This window comes from Rhinolophus sinicus, linkage group LG13 (assembly GCF_036562045.2).
Source record: "Rhinolophus sinicus isolate RSC01 linkage group LG13, ASM3656204v1, whole genome shotgun sequence".
NCBI lineage: Eukaryota > Metazoa > Chordata > Mammalia > Chiroptera > Rhinolophidae > Rhinolophus > Rhinolophus sinicus.
In genome coordinates, this window is record NC_133762.1 from 51223742 (window position 1) to 51239859 (window position 16118).

At 36.2% G+C, this 16118-nt stretch overlaps 1 protein-coding gene across 4 annotated transcripts in view; it reads left to right on the plus strand.

Annotated features, from left to right (window-relative positions):
• MACROD2 (mono-ADP ribosylhydrolase 2) overlaps positions 1-16118 on the plus strand; it is a 2106080-nt gene that overhangs the window by 297824 nt on the left and 1792138 nt on the right. The gene's annotated exons all lie outside the window — the stretch shown is intronic.

Sequence of the window (16118 nt, forward strand, 5' to 3'; positions counted from 1 at the left end):
TGTAGAACAGACGTAAGTCTAGAAAGCTTGACTGTCTCTGTTCAGAGTCTTAGAAGGTTGAATTGGTGTCATCCTGCTGGGCTCTTACCTGGAGAATTGGGGAAAATATGCTTCCAGGACCATTTAGATTGCTGGCAGAATTCAGTCCCTTGCAGTTGTTGGACTGAAGTCCCGGTTTTCTACTGGCTGTCAGCAGGGAGCCACTCTCAGTTCTTTGTGGTCCTCTCCATTTTCAAACCAGGAATGACACATTAGCATATTAGCATATTAGACTCTTCTCTGGCTTGGACGCTTTCTGGCTTCACTTCTACCGATACATACAAGGGTGAGAGGCAATGGAGACCATTAGAATTCTGCCTACCACAGCAGAGTGTTTATGTTTTGGTATTTTCTTGAGATTTGATATTGGCAAAGCACCTGAAATAGGCAACTTGCTTTACCTGAGCATTTTAATGTCCTTACACCTATTGATTTCTTAAAAGGAATAATTTAATTTTTTTTTAATTTTAATTCTGTTTACATATATTAGAAGTTGGGACATGGAGAGCATCTTAAAATTGGTAAAATGTATTTATTCTTCTGCATTCACTGAAATATTGTTAAACATTCAGTAAAGGAGGTAGTAAGTAACTTAACTCTAATTCCAAAGTCCTTTTTTCTGATATGTCAGTGGAGACGTGGAACCATTTACTGTGGCTTTTATTTATGGTAAAGACAGCACATGTTGATAGTGAATTGAACTTCAGAGAGAACTTCACAGAGAACTTGATTGAGAGTAACTTAGCTTTGCTATGGGATATTTTTGCAATGAAACCTATCTATTTTCATGCCTACGTCAAATCATATCCCACCTGCCATTTCCTGTTGGAAGTGCCCAAGGCTTCAGGAAACAAGCAAGGATGGAAGGGATCACTAGATCTTTTCCTCTGCCTGACTCTGGCTATATAGAGACCTTGCAAGCTTCCACTGTATCCCAGAGCTTGCTTTCCTGAGGTGGAATGGTCACATCCACAGTGGTCACATTCCTTATATTCTCTGTGAAGAGCCACAGTAGTGTCAATGTCCAGGAGAGAAGAGAAGTCATCCTCAAGGTGAAAGACATCACACCCGTCTTCGCTCTATTTGGCTTTCATTCAATGAAGAGGCAGATTGTGAACAGGATGCGTGTATTTCCTGATCACTGAGTTTCCCCTCTTGCTGACTGTACCATTTGAGAAGTCTCTCAGCTGATCCCTGTTTCCTATGTCATAGCTGCTTAATATGCATCAAATTTGTTTCTTTTTAAAAGTTTATAGTCTTTTAGGTTGGTGTAGTTCCAAATATTTTTAATGAATCAAGCCTCCCTGAAACCCCTCCCTACTCCCTTTCCCCACCCATAGCCCCCAGTACATTTAAAGATATATTAGTCAGAACACAATTTCCCATTAGAAACATACAGGGGCTTATTCATAAACTGCATTGCGAGTCTTCTAATGAAGGATAGGGGCCAGCTATGTCATGGTCCCTTCTATGATTCTTTTGTGTGAATCCAGCATCTACATCGGTGCCCCTTGAAATACCGTGACCTCTTAGCTTTATAACTCCAGTCTTTTATCATTTACCAGAATGACTACATTTTCAGTCTCTTCATTATTCTGTACCACTTTTCTCCTAAGATAAAGAAATGGGACCTCCTCCTTTATGCCTGAGACCTTTTCCACTCTCTTACATTTATGAATGTGAACTTTCATGTCATCATACTTTACAGGTTAAAAAAAATGACCATTATCCCTCATAGAAATGACTTTCAGATGATTTTTCATTGTGGCTGCCTATGCCTGGACTCTATGTTGACCAGAGTCTCTCTTAAAATGGCTTATCTGAACTGAACATAATATTCCAAACATGTTTTGCCCAGCCTGAGTAGAATCCGCTGCTTTCTCCCATGATGTGTAGATTTTACTTTCCCAAGTTCAAGTGAGTATCCATTGTACAGCCAGAAGGGAAGTTAGCGATTATCTAGTGAACTCCAACCATTACTTTTTTTTTAAGTTTTACTAAATTTATTGGCATGACATTGGTTAGTAACATTATGTAGGTTTCAAGTGTACATTTCTATAATACATAATCTATATAGTGCATTTTGTGTTTACCACCTGAGTCAATTATCCTTCCATCACTATAGTATATTTGACCCTCTTTTACCCTCTTCTACCATCCTCCCTTCCCCCTTACCCTCTGGTAACCACTAAACTGTTGTCTGTAAGTTTTTGTTTGTTTTTCTCAATTCATTTGTTGCTCTCAGTTTTATGTCCCACATGTGAGTGAAATCATATGGTTCTCGACTTTTTCTGTCTGATTTACTTTGCTTAGCATGATAATTTCAAGATCCATTCATGTTGTTGTAAATGGCAGTATTTCATCTTTTCTTATGGCCAAGCAATATTCCATTGTATAGTATGTACCACATCTTGTTTATCCAATCAACCAACCACTACTTTTTAAAAGAAGTCTAAGATTGCCTTAGGATATTTAGTACACATGGTATGCCTCTGGCTCAGACTGAAATTATGTTCATCTGAGTTTTCCCCTACTTGTTTGGTTTGTCTGAAGAGATCAGTGTACATTCTATCACTTGATCCCTCCCATTTCACCTTAAATTTTGGTTTCACTTTCATCGTGTTTCAGCTCATATGTAATAATCCATTATTTAAGAATTTTCCATTATCCTTTCTTTACATTCTGTCCAAACTCCTAGCACTGGGTCAACCTAGCCATCTACCTCTTCCACAAGTACCTGTAGGCTGCTGAATACTGGTCTTGAAATCACACAGTTGTATGGGTATTTTTTCTTTTTTCTTTTTTTGTCTGTATAAATACGTATAAGATTTAGTGTTTGAGCTAGTCCTTAGCACCATTATTCAATCTTTTATTTAGATCTGATTAGCTGCCTCATATTTTTCTCCTAGACTCCAAGCATGTTCCTCCCTCTGGGCCTTTGAACTTGAGATTACCTCTGTCTAATGATCTCTCACTCCATCAATAATTCTGAATCTTGACTATGCATTAGAATCAATGGGGGAGGATAAAAATTATGGTGCCCACACCCAGACCAATTAATTCAGAATTTCCTAAGGCTGAGGCCGAAGAATTACTTTTATTTTTAAAGATTCCCAAGTGATGCTAATGTGCAGCCAAGGTGAAAAGCCATTGCCCTACAGAGATGCATGCTTTGCTCTCTCACTTTTATTGGCTTTATGTTCAAATTATTACCTCCTCAGCAAGGATTTTCCTATCCAACCTATCTAAAATATAAGCCACTTTCTATTCCCTTCCCCTACCTTATTTTTCTTAGTATCATTTACCAGGTACATTGCTGTTGTCTATTTCATTTTTTGCCCTCTTCTCACTAGAACATAAGATGCGTGATGCTTGCATATACATATTACAATACACATAGTGCATAACATATGATCAGTGGTAATTGAAATGAGAAGAATGGATGAGACTGCTTTGTAAGAGTATATAGACAGAGAAGGGGGCATAGATGAGAACCTCAAGGAACTACAATGTTCAGGAAATCAATGAGGTTACTCCTTTTCTTAGTTGTTTTTTCAATGCCATATTCCACCATCTATGTTAGGGCCTGTCATACTATTAAACAAAGAGTTGACTGGTATCCCCAGTGTGGCTAATCTTCTAGACCTATCTCATCTATGGCCATGGCTTTAATGACCACCTATACTCTGATTCTCCTAAATTTTTATTTCAGTGCATGTATGTGTTCCAAATGTACAGTGGCACATGTAGTATCTTCACCCTCACATCCTAAATCTTCCTGGACTCTTCCAGGGGGAGTCAGGTAACACTTCTATTTTTCTCAGTCATGCTCACATTTCTTCTCATTATAGCACTTTTTACATTGCAGAATAATCATTTGTTTCTTTATTTCTTTTCCTAGGTCATACATTTCTTGAAAACACACTATTTTTAAAATTTATTTGTATATTGCCCGGGATTTGCCACTTAGCATGTAGTAATCACTCAGTAATTTCTCTCTTGTATGAATGCATGAATTTGAAATCTATTGTGAATGGTATTAAATCTATTAATGAAGCCATTAAACATCTTAATTCTACCTCTAAGATACAGTTCTTGGTAGGAAGGTCTTATTGTCATTATTCAAGTTTTTGATACATTGATAAAAGTATTGATAAAAAGTTTGAAAATTTTCAGCTCAAGGACAGAGTCCTGTGATGTGCTATTAGTGACCACTCCTCAGGATGTTGCTGATCAATTTGGGGGTTGTGTTATTCAGTTCACCTAATAACATTGCCATGCAGACTGTGGTTCTCCATCTGGTTATGGAGGATATAATTAAAAATTGTTAAATGGTTTACTGAAATCATCAAATATAAACTGCAGAGGATAAGGCAATTGACAATTGACATTTGAAGTGTCTTCAAGCCAACACCTCATTCTCAAATGGGGATAAGCTAAAATTCTGATCTTCTAGGGGCAGGGCAAGGGTTGGGAAGCAAATCAGCAGGCAACTTGGTCTTAAAGAGCAGAGAGGCTGAGATTGAGCATGTCCTCAGATTGGGTTGACAAGATGAAGGTCAATTACATAGGAGGCCCTTGAATTGTTGCAGATATTCCAGAAGTGCCAGTGAGCCAAAATCCCACTTGACCCTTCGATATTGATTGAAGAACCAGAGGGACCTCTGCATTTGTGGTCCTGCAGTTTGGTTGGGGAATGTGAAAGGCACTTGAATCTTGTCCTAAACTGATAACAGAGGTGGATACGAGAAAGGCACTTTTTCTTACCTTTCAGTTTTCCTTCACTATGGGTTTGGTGAAGAAATGTGACTTTTTAAAAACAATGAAATTAGAGAATGGTATGTGCTTCATCTGTTTACTTTTGCTTTAAGTTAAAATTTTAGTAATTATTCAGTTATTTTCATTGACTTGAGAAACTATGTCTTTTGGATGTAATCTAGAATAACATTTGTCAAGCCATCACACTTTCAGAGCCATGAAATTTGACGTTAGTAAGTTAATATGTCAGAATACCAGAAAACAATAAACTGGGAAGAGAACTAAGATTTTCCAGCTTTCAGATGACATCCCATTTATTAAGCCTTATGTTGTCATAAACTCAGTAAGAACTTTCAACATTAACATGGTCTTTGAAATTTTGGGAAAATTTTTCTGTTATTTGACTTTGCTTCTGGTGATTCATTTTGGTAAATTACTTTGTTATTTGTATTAATTTCTAGGTTTTTTCTTTTCTAACAATTGAGATATCTCAGAAGATGTTGCTGGTGGTGGAAGGGCAGGGATTATTTGTCATTTCAGTTGATGAACTAGTTTGGATGATTTTACTGAAAGTTGATGCTGACTGTGTTCATCTGGAAAGCAGACAATTTTGACAGTTACAGCATACAGATGTAAGTGGGAGTGTTACATCTAGCTGTTCCAACTATAATGTGTTGATTCGAGCTGTTTCATTAATCCTTCTCAGGAGCAGCCCAAGTGCTATATAATTTTGGAAGAAAATACAGTCAGTGTATTTGCCCCAGTGTGTGTCATTGCACTTGGTTTTCCTTACGTAATTCCTTATGCTTGTGTGTCTACAAGGATGTAGATTCTAGATCCCTCAATTATAGAAGTTGCTCACAGTTTGTTTGAGCACATATGTGGTGTATGTGAGGAGTGGACATGGGGGCTTGGGAAAATGGAAGCTTGTTTTATGTGTTTCCTTGTATCATTTTCTTGCAATATTTCGGATCCAAGTTTGTGCTAGTTTTACCCATAAGAGATAAACTATAATTTGTTTCTAAAGATTAATGTTAAGAAGGGTCAAGAAAAGTAGTTATACCCTTTAAATTACTTTTGTAGTGAATTTGTTATTTCAGTTTTCTTAAAGTATTAGCTTTTCCCGTCCCATTTACAATAGCAGAAGTGTCATAAATAACTATAACAGATTTCTTGCAGAATCATACCTCTTGACCAACAGAACTCTTGTCCCAATACTTTCTGAACTCCTTAGGACAAATAGTATGTAATTATGAGTATCTTTGCTAAGGATGCTCTTCCTTTCTGTTTGCCACTCTCACCTCCCAAATGATGTTAATTTTTAAGACTATGTCTATATTCCAATTAAGCTTCATACACTGTTTTGTGAATTGTACTGTAATATATGTTCAATAAATATTTGTTACTGATAAATACTCAACAAAATGTTGAATAAAAACTTTTTTTAACATTCTCATTTGTGTTACATAACACTTGTGAAACAGTAATTCTGTTCAGTGGGTGTGACTGCTACGCATTCTTCTCAAGTTCTGTAGTTGGGCACAGATTCAACAGCTTCTGAGCCTGCCTAGTTGTAGGACTCCCCAGGGAATCAGATTATACATACATATTCCAAAGCCCCACCCCAGACCTGCTCAGTCATAGTCTCTGGGTGATTTGTATCAGCAGACAAGTGTGGGAAACCTGAAACTAGGGAGTCTATACTAGGAGCTTGATCAATGTATAATTGTATATTGGTATGTAGGAAAGATTTGTGGCTCTGGATTAACTTGATAGTTTTCATTTATTTCTAATGATGGTCAATTCAAATATCAGAAGAGAAAATTACTCTGATGTGCTCTTTAAATTTTAGCTTCTATGAAACTTCAGTTGAAATACTTTTAAGATTATCATTTATTGAGCACTTACCGTTTGCAAAGTACTCTTAATTTTTTCATGTATTTACTAATGTTAGTATAGAGAGGTGAAATAATTTGCCCAGAGCCAAATAAGTAACAAGTAGGAAATCTTGGCTTTGCACCTAAGAAGTCGGATTTCAGAATTTGCACAAGTAAGCCCTGGAATGTATTGCCTATAGCCACCAGATGCTACGTACTTATTAATGTGTCAGGCACTGCTATACTAAGCACTTCATACACTTTAAATTAATTTACCAATCCTATGAAGTAGGGTTAAGAAAGGCAAGTTTAGAGAGATTAAGTAATTTGCTCAGAGTTACCCTGCTAGTAAGTGGTAGAACCAGTGTGGTTTGAAGTTGGGTTGGCTCAACTCCAAAACTCTGTGCTCTTAACCACTACCCTGTATGCAAGAATGACATGCTTGAATGTGCTGATTTCTTGTCATCTCTTCAATATTTTTTTTCACAAAAATAATAGTGACTGGGGATTTCTGGAAGATAATTATATAACACTTCAATGTCTACATTAAACAATGTCTACATTTAACATCTACCCTTAAGCACTTCAATGTTGACATTAAATTTTAGAAGACATTCTGAAATATAGAGTTCCTTGTCCCAGAAAGCGTTTTAAAGAGTAAATTCGTCACTCTATTAGGTGTGATAGACTGGCTGAAAGTCGAGCATAGGATTAATATTCTTTTAAGAGATTCTTAACCCTATGTTTTTTAATACTAAAAGATAGTATAGTTATGGGATACTTAAGTGTTTTGTGAACGTTTGGTAAGAAGCTACACTTAATTCATTTGAGCATTAACTATTCCACACATATGCATTTTGTCAGAAGCAAATGTTATTCTTTACTTTGAAATGACTTATAAATTTACTTTTATGCATTTATGAAAGATTTAGTTTGAATTGCTTCTCTTTTTCCCTCTTACTTGTCCCAAAATGAAGGTGAAATATTAATTGGTTTTAATGGCTCTTTCTGCTACCTCTCTGTCTGGGACTTCTAAGGAAGGTGAAGAATTGGAGAAGAACTTGTGAGATTTGTCTGGGGAGGTGAGAAACTTGAATGTGCTTGTGAACCAGCACACTTCTTCTAGGGAGTACTATTGCACTATAATAAATACTGAAATCTAATTTTCACTCTTAGACCTAAACTTTTAAGTATATTAGTTAATATTCACAGAGGAATTTTCTGAAGAAAAATGTTTACTAAATTCCTGTACCTGGAAAAGATCAATACTTGATAAACTAAGAAATAAAAATGTCTTGTTTATAAAGCCAGAGAATAGACCTCCTTCTGTCTCATTTTTTTTTTTTTTTTTTAAAGAGCAAGGACATGCTAATTTGAATTCACACCTAGAAAGGGATAGCCTGATTATGCAATTTGCTGTTTCACTTAAACAGATGACTGTAGTTGCCTGAGACATGTACCTGGCTGTTAAAACTCTCCTTTTCCCAATAAAAATGATTCCCACCAGCATGGACCAGTTCATCTGAAACACTGTCCCTCGTGTTCACTTTAATAATTAACTCTGATTTAACAAGTAATCATCTAGATGTTTGTTCTTACATAACAAATATTTGATTGGGATTCTAGAAAACATAAAGAAGACTTTTACCATTTTAACAGCTTTAAGATAACAAATCTTTTTAAAAAATTGTTATTCCTCATGCTTTTTAGCTGTTGACATTCCTACATGTACCTTTACCAAAGGGTAGCAGAATAATATAATGAATCCAGTCCTGTGTTGGGGAAGAGGGAGAAAAGTATGCCCTTATTTGTATTTGTTTCTGTAAAATCACTGCTGGAAACAGAGGGAAAATAGAAATGCACACAAGTTTGTTTATCTGGCTTCCCTACTTCCCATTTTTTTGTTACCTTATGTTCAAATGTTAGTTCTAATATCAGATACCAGGCAGATGTTTCTTCATCATCACAGGTGAAAATAAAATTTACTGGGCATATACTAAGGGCCAGGTCTCAGTTAAGTGCTCAACATAAAATATATAATCTATTTCTTACAATTAGAGAAGAACTATCATTATCATATTTTACTGAAGGGGAAACTGAGGCTTAGAAATGTTGGTTAAATTGCCCCAGGCCATATCCCAAGTAAGTGGCAGAAATTGGATGTAAACCCAGATCTGTCTACTGCAAAGACAGTGCTCTTAGTCATCATCTCAAATACCGACTGTACGTGCAATTTAATAGAGTGTTCTAGTATATGTTGTTTACACGTGGGTTCAGCATTTCACAATGAAGAGACAACATAGAAAAGACAGGAGAGCTGGAGTTAAGATCCTTACATTTGGAATCAAGCTGTTTTTTTAAGTTCTTACTTCCATTTATACTGCGTAATAGTGGGTGAGTTGTGTAATTCTTTGACCTTCCGTTTCTTTTGTGCATTGGGAAGTAAAGGAGATAATGGATGTGGAATGCTTAGTAAATTGTCTACGCTAGTTATCATGAAAATGATGATTAATACTCTACGTTGGTTTACAGTTTACAAAGAGTTGTCTCAGGTGATACTTAGTGATACAACCCTTTGAAGCTCATTCACTCTTTTATTCATTCATCCAACAAATATTTTTTGAATGTCTGCCAGGTGCCAGGCATTGTTCTGTAGGCTGGAATGATTTAGCAGTGAAAGGTCAAGAAAAAAATTACTTGCCTTCATGGGGTTTGCATTTTAACGGGGAATATGGATGATAATATATAAGTAAAATATTTTGTATATTAGATAATAATAATAAATGTAACATTTAACTCTTGTATGGTGAGTGCTATAAGCCAAGCATAGCTCAGGAATTATATCCATATTTTGATCTGTAAACTAGCAACATGTTTTTCCATTATAGAATGTTTTTAAAAATGTAAACTAGTTATAGTTCAACTACAAACTTGTTTTTCAAATTTTATAATGTTTTAAAACAAAAAGGGGATTTATTTTTTATTTAATTGTTAGTACACATCATCAAAATTCATGAAATCTCTTGTAGCGAAGCCCTAATATTCTATGACATACTAGGTAAAAGCACGGAATAAATGTACATCTCTAATACCTATCAGTATTTATGTACTCATATGTCTGGTAAGTATACTCTGAATAAAGCATTTCAATAATTCAAAGATTATTTAAAAATAATTAATTGCTGAAAAACATTAAATAATCTTGGCATGTCTTTACCTTTGTAGACTAGGTAGTCGTACTCATGGGTTATGTGTCTCAAATTCAGCACTGGGCCTGGGGAAAAGCTTCAGTGATCTGGCACTTCCATTCTGGCTCTTAGAAGACACAAAGGGATCATGAGAAAGTGTTGTGGTGAACTCAAACATTAGGATTTGTCTGCCAAATCTGAATTTAAATTTATTGAAAGCTGCAAGAAAGATAAGAATTAGTCTCAGAGTAGTTTATAGCTATTAAATATTGACCAGAAGTTGGTATTCAGCATCATAGGACAGAGGTCTGTAAGCCTGCGTAGAAAAATTCACATCTGCCCCTTAAAATGTTTTGAAATTTAATCCTAAAAACGTCTTCTAGCTGTTATCTCAGGAAAAGGCAATATACATATGTTTTTTTCCTGGAGGAAGTTATTGAAGAAACATTTAACATTTCCTTTTTAAAGTTATTGAAGAAACATTTCTGCTCACTATTTAAAGAAAGTGGTTAAGATCTCAAGCTTCAGTAGCGAACGTAATACTTGTTCCACGATTTATTAGCAATGTAACTTTGAGAAAGATACCATTATAGCTCCAAAATATATGTGGCCTTCTTCCCCCTCTTTCTGCTCGCTGCCACCATCCTGTTCTATACTAGTCGTTCTTCATACAGTGACTGGGGACCTTATTCCAATCGATCGAAATCTGGTTGTTTTATCGTCACACATCATTCTCCTCTTCCTCCTCCTCCGCCGACACCAGAATGAAGTCCAGACTCCTCACCTTGGCCTTGGTATATGAGACCCTTCATGATCTGATCCAGACTTGCCTCGCTGATCTCAGCTCTGTCTTTCTCACTGAGCTTGAGCTCTCTGACATTTTTTCAATTCCTAAATTCACTAAGCCGATTCCCTACTTGAAACTTTAACACTTCGTTTCCTGTGCTCAGAGCACTCTCTGCCTCACGTTTCACATGGCTGACTCTTTATCCCTCAGGTTTTAGGCTTTCCCTTCCCACCCTAAATAGGTTCTCCTGTTATGCTCATTCATAGCACCATATTTTTCCCTTTCATGACACCTGTCACAGTTTTTCACTTTATATTTATTTGGTTAATATCTGAATTCCTCCCTCCTCCAACTATAATCTCCATCTCTTTTTGGTTCACTGCTGTATACCCGGCCCTGTGCATAGTTACTGAGTAGGTACTTAGTAAATAATTGCTAATGTTGAATGAATAAAATATCTCTATGGCTTTTCAAAGCCTTAATTTGCTCATCTGAAAAATCTGGATAATAATTCTTATCTGTAAAGTTACTGTGTGAATTAAATGAGATTAAACTATGTAGAATATAGCACTGTTCTCGGTAAAGTCCTCAGTTAGTGGTAGAGTCTGCAGCAGCAGTGATCACCAGACACTTACTAAGCCCACTGTATGTGTAAGACACAGCTAATGTTTACAGAATATATTTTTAAAAGAGAATTTGTTAGACTTTTATTTACCTAGTCTTTGCTATTTTTTTTTTCTTTTACATTATTAACATTGGTCCTCATTATCGGAAATTAAAATGTGGAATTCCAGCAGTGATTCCATGCCTTTTAATGGAACATTCATATGAACTGGCCTCAGCTTTACAATGTCACAATTATCAGAGCCATGCTGTACATTCAGAAGGGTAATTACTTTGGGTCGTAATTTCCTAGACTACCCCCTCTCCACTCTAGCCAGCTGGCATTGAAAAAGAAGCAGTGCTTTTATGTGTGTACACAGTCTGTAAAATCCCATTATCCCCAACTTCCAAACCCCTGTGGCTGCATACTTCCTTTTGAAGCCTCTTAAAAACCAAAAATAAAGAAACTTTCAAGGCAGTCCTAAAGTTTATTTCTAATCTCATTTCACCCAAATAATGTAAAAATGAGATAGGGGGTAGGAAGTGGGAGGGGTCCGTAATGTGATTTGCTTACCCCTTCTCCTATAATCCTATGATACTTGTGGGAAAGCCTGGTAAAAGTTTGTGTGGATGGGTAGAAATACTTCTTCAGTGTGCATTTTGAAATAAATTTTGGTTTAATTCTGTTTTGATGTTCAAAGAATAGAGCAAGGTTAATTTGGTCATTCTGGTTCTTTTACTTTCATCTGCTCAGAATGTCTATACAATTTAAATAGTAGTTTCCACTGACATCTCATGATCAACAGCCTTTTTAACTGTGATCATCTGTTAGAGTCCTAGGTGCAATGCCCTCCTTCTGCTCTCCTTTTCGGTTTTGTGTCTCTTTCTATCTAAGGGTTTGACCTCCTTTCTGGCCCATCTCCTCATTGCTTCCATTGGGTCCATTGCAATTCTTTACTTTTCACTTCCAACTTCCCATGTAACAGACATTTTATTTAGTATTCTTTCCCCCACCTTGAATTAATTGACAACTGTCCCCTGAGGATGACATTTTCCTTGTTACCTGTTTCATTACTTGTTGTCACTATTTGATGAAACGAGGGGTCGGAGGGGAGGTATGTGGAATATAGGTTAGGGAGTTTCAAAAACATGTTCCCTGCCTCTGAAAAACCACTTTCCTGACTATGATTCTGTCACCATTATTCACAAACCTTTCTTTTGAAGTGCTCGTTTTACATCTACATCACCGAATCCCATCATTTTCTCCCTCCTGGTAATCTCTGGGACATTTCCTCACCTCCCCAGGACCCCTCTTATAAATCTCACCTTCATACCAGCCCTTTCCATCTGTCAGAGTGACTATAGCCCTTGCTGATGACACAGCCTTTTCTTCAGTCGTCTTAGTCACAGCCATGACTTGGACCTCGTGGGCTTCTCAAGTTGTGTTGTTGTTTCCCCCCCACCTCCTGTGAAATATGCTCCCTGTCCTCATTGTAGATTCCTGTCTCTCTAGTGCATCTTATTCCTGTGGTCAACAAACATCCCTCCTGGTATTCACTTCCTTTTTATCTATCTTGATCCTTCACACGACTGACCAAGATCCCTTCACCTTCCAAACTTCTTGAAGAGTAGTGTTAAGCATTGTTTCTGTTTTACCTCCTATTATCCTGTTAACATCCTAGAGGCTTTTGCCTCATTTCTGTGCTGACACTGCTTTCAGTATCTCTGCAGTATCTCTTTTTCGATATTCACCAGTGTCCTCTTCCAAGTCTATATTCCTGACTATATTTTTGACATCCTCCTTTTTCAATATTTCTATTTCCTTGATTTCGTATTTTCTTCTCATGATTTTGCCTCCTTTGTGACTCTCCCCTTTTGTTGTTGTTGTTGTTCTTTTTGTTTTTGGACTCCTCTTCCCTCTTCTGTCCCTACCAAGGGTGGGTGTTACTTTGATTCATCTCTTTCTCTTTCTCTCTGCTCACTTTCTGTTGATGATCTCGTCCATCCTCTCAACTTTAATCATAACCTATTAAATATAGACTGCTTTCCTTGATACTGAGGATCTGTCCCTAGACCCTCATTTCCAACTTCCTGATAGACATTTCCAGAGGGATAACGTAAAAGTATCTTAAACCTAAGGCAACTATAATTTATCATTTAAACGGGGTCACTATGGAAGGTTAAAGAGGACATTATTAATAATTAGCCAGTGTAAAGCCCTATTGTGCATATGGTCATCTATTCAAACCCAATATGTACAAAATACTCTGAAACTTGTTTTTCTAGCATTTTCTACCGTTATTAATTGCCTCACCAACATTCTACTTGCGTGGGCTGAAAATCCTCATCTTCAATTCTTAATCTTTCCTCAGTTTCCAAATCCTAGGAATTCTACCTTTCCTATATTTATTGAATTACATCCTTTTTTTTTTTCCAAACTCCATCCACTGTTCAGACCAGAGGAAATACTGTCTCCGTACTCCCAGATTCTCCTCATCTATCCTTTATGCAATGTTCTTTATGTTTACAAAATGTCCCTAAAGTACAGATTGTTTACACACCTGCCAAAGAATATCATGCAGGCTTCTCATCTTGGAATTCAATAGATTACAAAGCCTGACATAAAAAACAAACAAACAACAACAACAACCATAAGACGTTTTCAGTCTTCCTTCCTTCGTGGACCCTGTATTTTAGCTACACTGTTGACCTTTCCTCAAACACTTCCTAAATCAGTGGTCTTCAACCTCATCAAAATCACCTTTGGAATTAGAAAAGAAAAAAAAAATGTTTAATGCGCAACCTTAACTTGGGAGATTTAAATTTAGTAGGTCTGGGAGATTTAAATTTAGTGGGTCTGTACTGAGGTCTGGTTATCTTAATAAAAGCCTCCTCAGTGATTCTGACCAAAGCCAGCACTGCGAAACATTGCATGTATTTTCCTATCTTAATGACTTTATCATTTTCTCTTCATGGCCAGTATCTATCTACTTTTCTTACTTCCTCTTTATATACCTTCATATCCTTCAATACCCAGCCCTAATTTTACTTCCTTCATGAGGTCTTCCTTGATCCATCCAAACAGAATTATTTCTTCTATATTGCAGTCATAGTAATCTTTCATTAGATACATGTTTATGCCTTATAACCTATAGACAGCACACTTCTTAAAGGCAAACTTCTGCTCTTTATAATAGAGAAGTCACTCAGTAAAGGTCATTGGCTGTTGAGATCATTTGTAGAGAACTTTGGAGTTCTTAAGAAAGTGATTGATAAGTATGAGTTATTTTTTGCTAATTTAACCCAAGTCTAAAAGCATTAAGTACGGTAGTTTTCATTTCCAAGACTATGCTAAATTAAGATTTGCTAATCATGCTAAGTAGGAGAAAGGAATTAGAATTTTAAATGCTGATACTGTTTTCAGCAACAGATGAGCTAATATTAAATTTAGTGGTGGATTGGATTCTTTAACACTCACACTTAGGTGTTTTAAAGCATGTGGGTCTCTTTGGATTCCTCATGAAAACTGTCATGTTGGCATGTAGCTATAAAATGTGCTTTACTCAGAAACTGTAGTTAGTAAAGCAGTCTTTTACTAGTTCCTTTGGCACAGGGGAATACTTTTAATAAATAGGACTTGCTGAAAGATAGAGTAGTGTTGTTTTTAGTAGGGAATGAGAGCATAAACACAGTGATTTAATGCAGTTATAAGTGGCTGCATCCAAAAACAATTTTTGATTTTGTCAAACATTCAGCAAGGGAGTGATTTTTCCCTTTGTAAAAATCCTCCTCAGTTGTATTCTTGTTAAATCTATAAGCTTTATATTCAGGATTGGATTTTTTTCCCTATAATTTTCTCTGTTAGTACCTGATCAATGAAAGTTGTGAACATTAAGTTTGGGATATATGCAAATGTATCTGTAATTAATTTAGTGCCCTGTAAGGTGATATGTGTTTTGTTGTTCTATTGAAAGGATATATATTTTTTCAGCAAAGAATTTGGATTTCATACCAAGCCTAGGCAAAGAATATACTTTTATTCAGTACTTTCTATTTGCTAGTATAAAACATGTTTCTGATTTATCCCAGGTAGGATAATTAAAACACGTGTATTAGAAAACACATAAAATTTCTATGCTCATGAAAGGTATACTCACTGGAAAATACTCAATATAATCTCTTGGCTTTTGGCTTTTTATGAACTCACAGGTTTATAGGGACTTTATGGAAACATCTAGCCCTTTCCCTGACCTCAGGAAGAACTGTAGCTGAACTGCTCAGAACCTCTGGAAGTAAAGTCAAATTTCCCTCAGAAAATGTTTTCTATATTTAATGTTAATCATATTTGTCTGTGCTAAGTTATTCCTAGAAAACTGCTAACCTCGATAACAGGAGTCAAAAGAGAAAGTATTGAGAAACATATGAAGATGGGGAATGAATAATGAATGAGGTTTCATAGGCAGTTGGAGATATTTTTTAATACAGCAGAAGCAGTGATATCTAGCAAACCTCTGGGAACTCATGGCTAACTGTTTTTGAGTGTAATAGTAGTAACTGATATTTTGTTGAACATTGTACAGTCTCCATGCACATCGTCTCATTTAATCTTCAAAACAACCCTGGAAAGGGAGTGATATTAATAGCCCCATTTTATAGATAAGGAAACTAAGCTAAGAGTAAGTGGTTTGTTTTTTAAGTACATACCTAGTAAGTGGTAGATCTGAGATTTCATATTCTCTGATGCCAAATCATAGTACCAAAAAGCTATTTGAAAAACTATTAGTTTTTCAAAAACCACCTTAAAATGTATCAGTCCTGAGAGCAGTATACAAAAGACTGAAAGTTTCCAAAACCACTCCTAAAGTT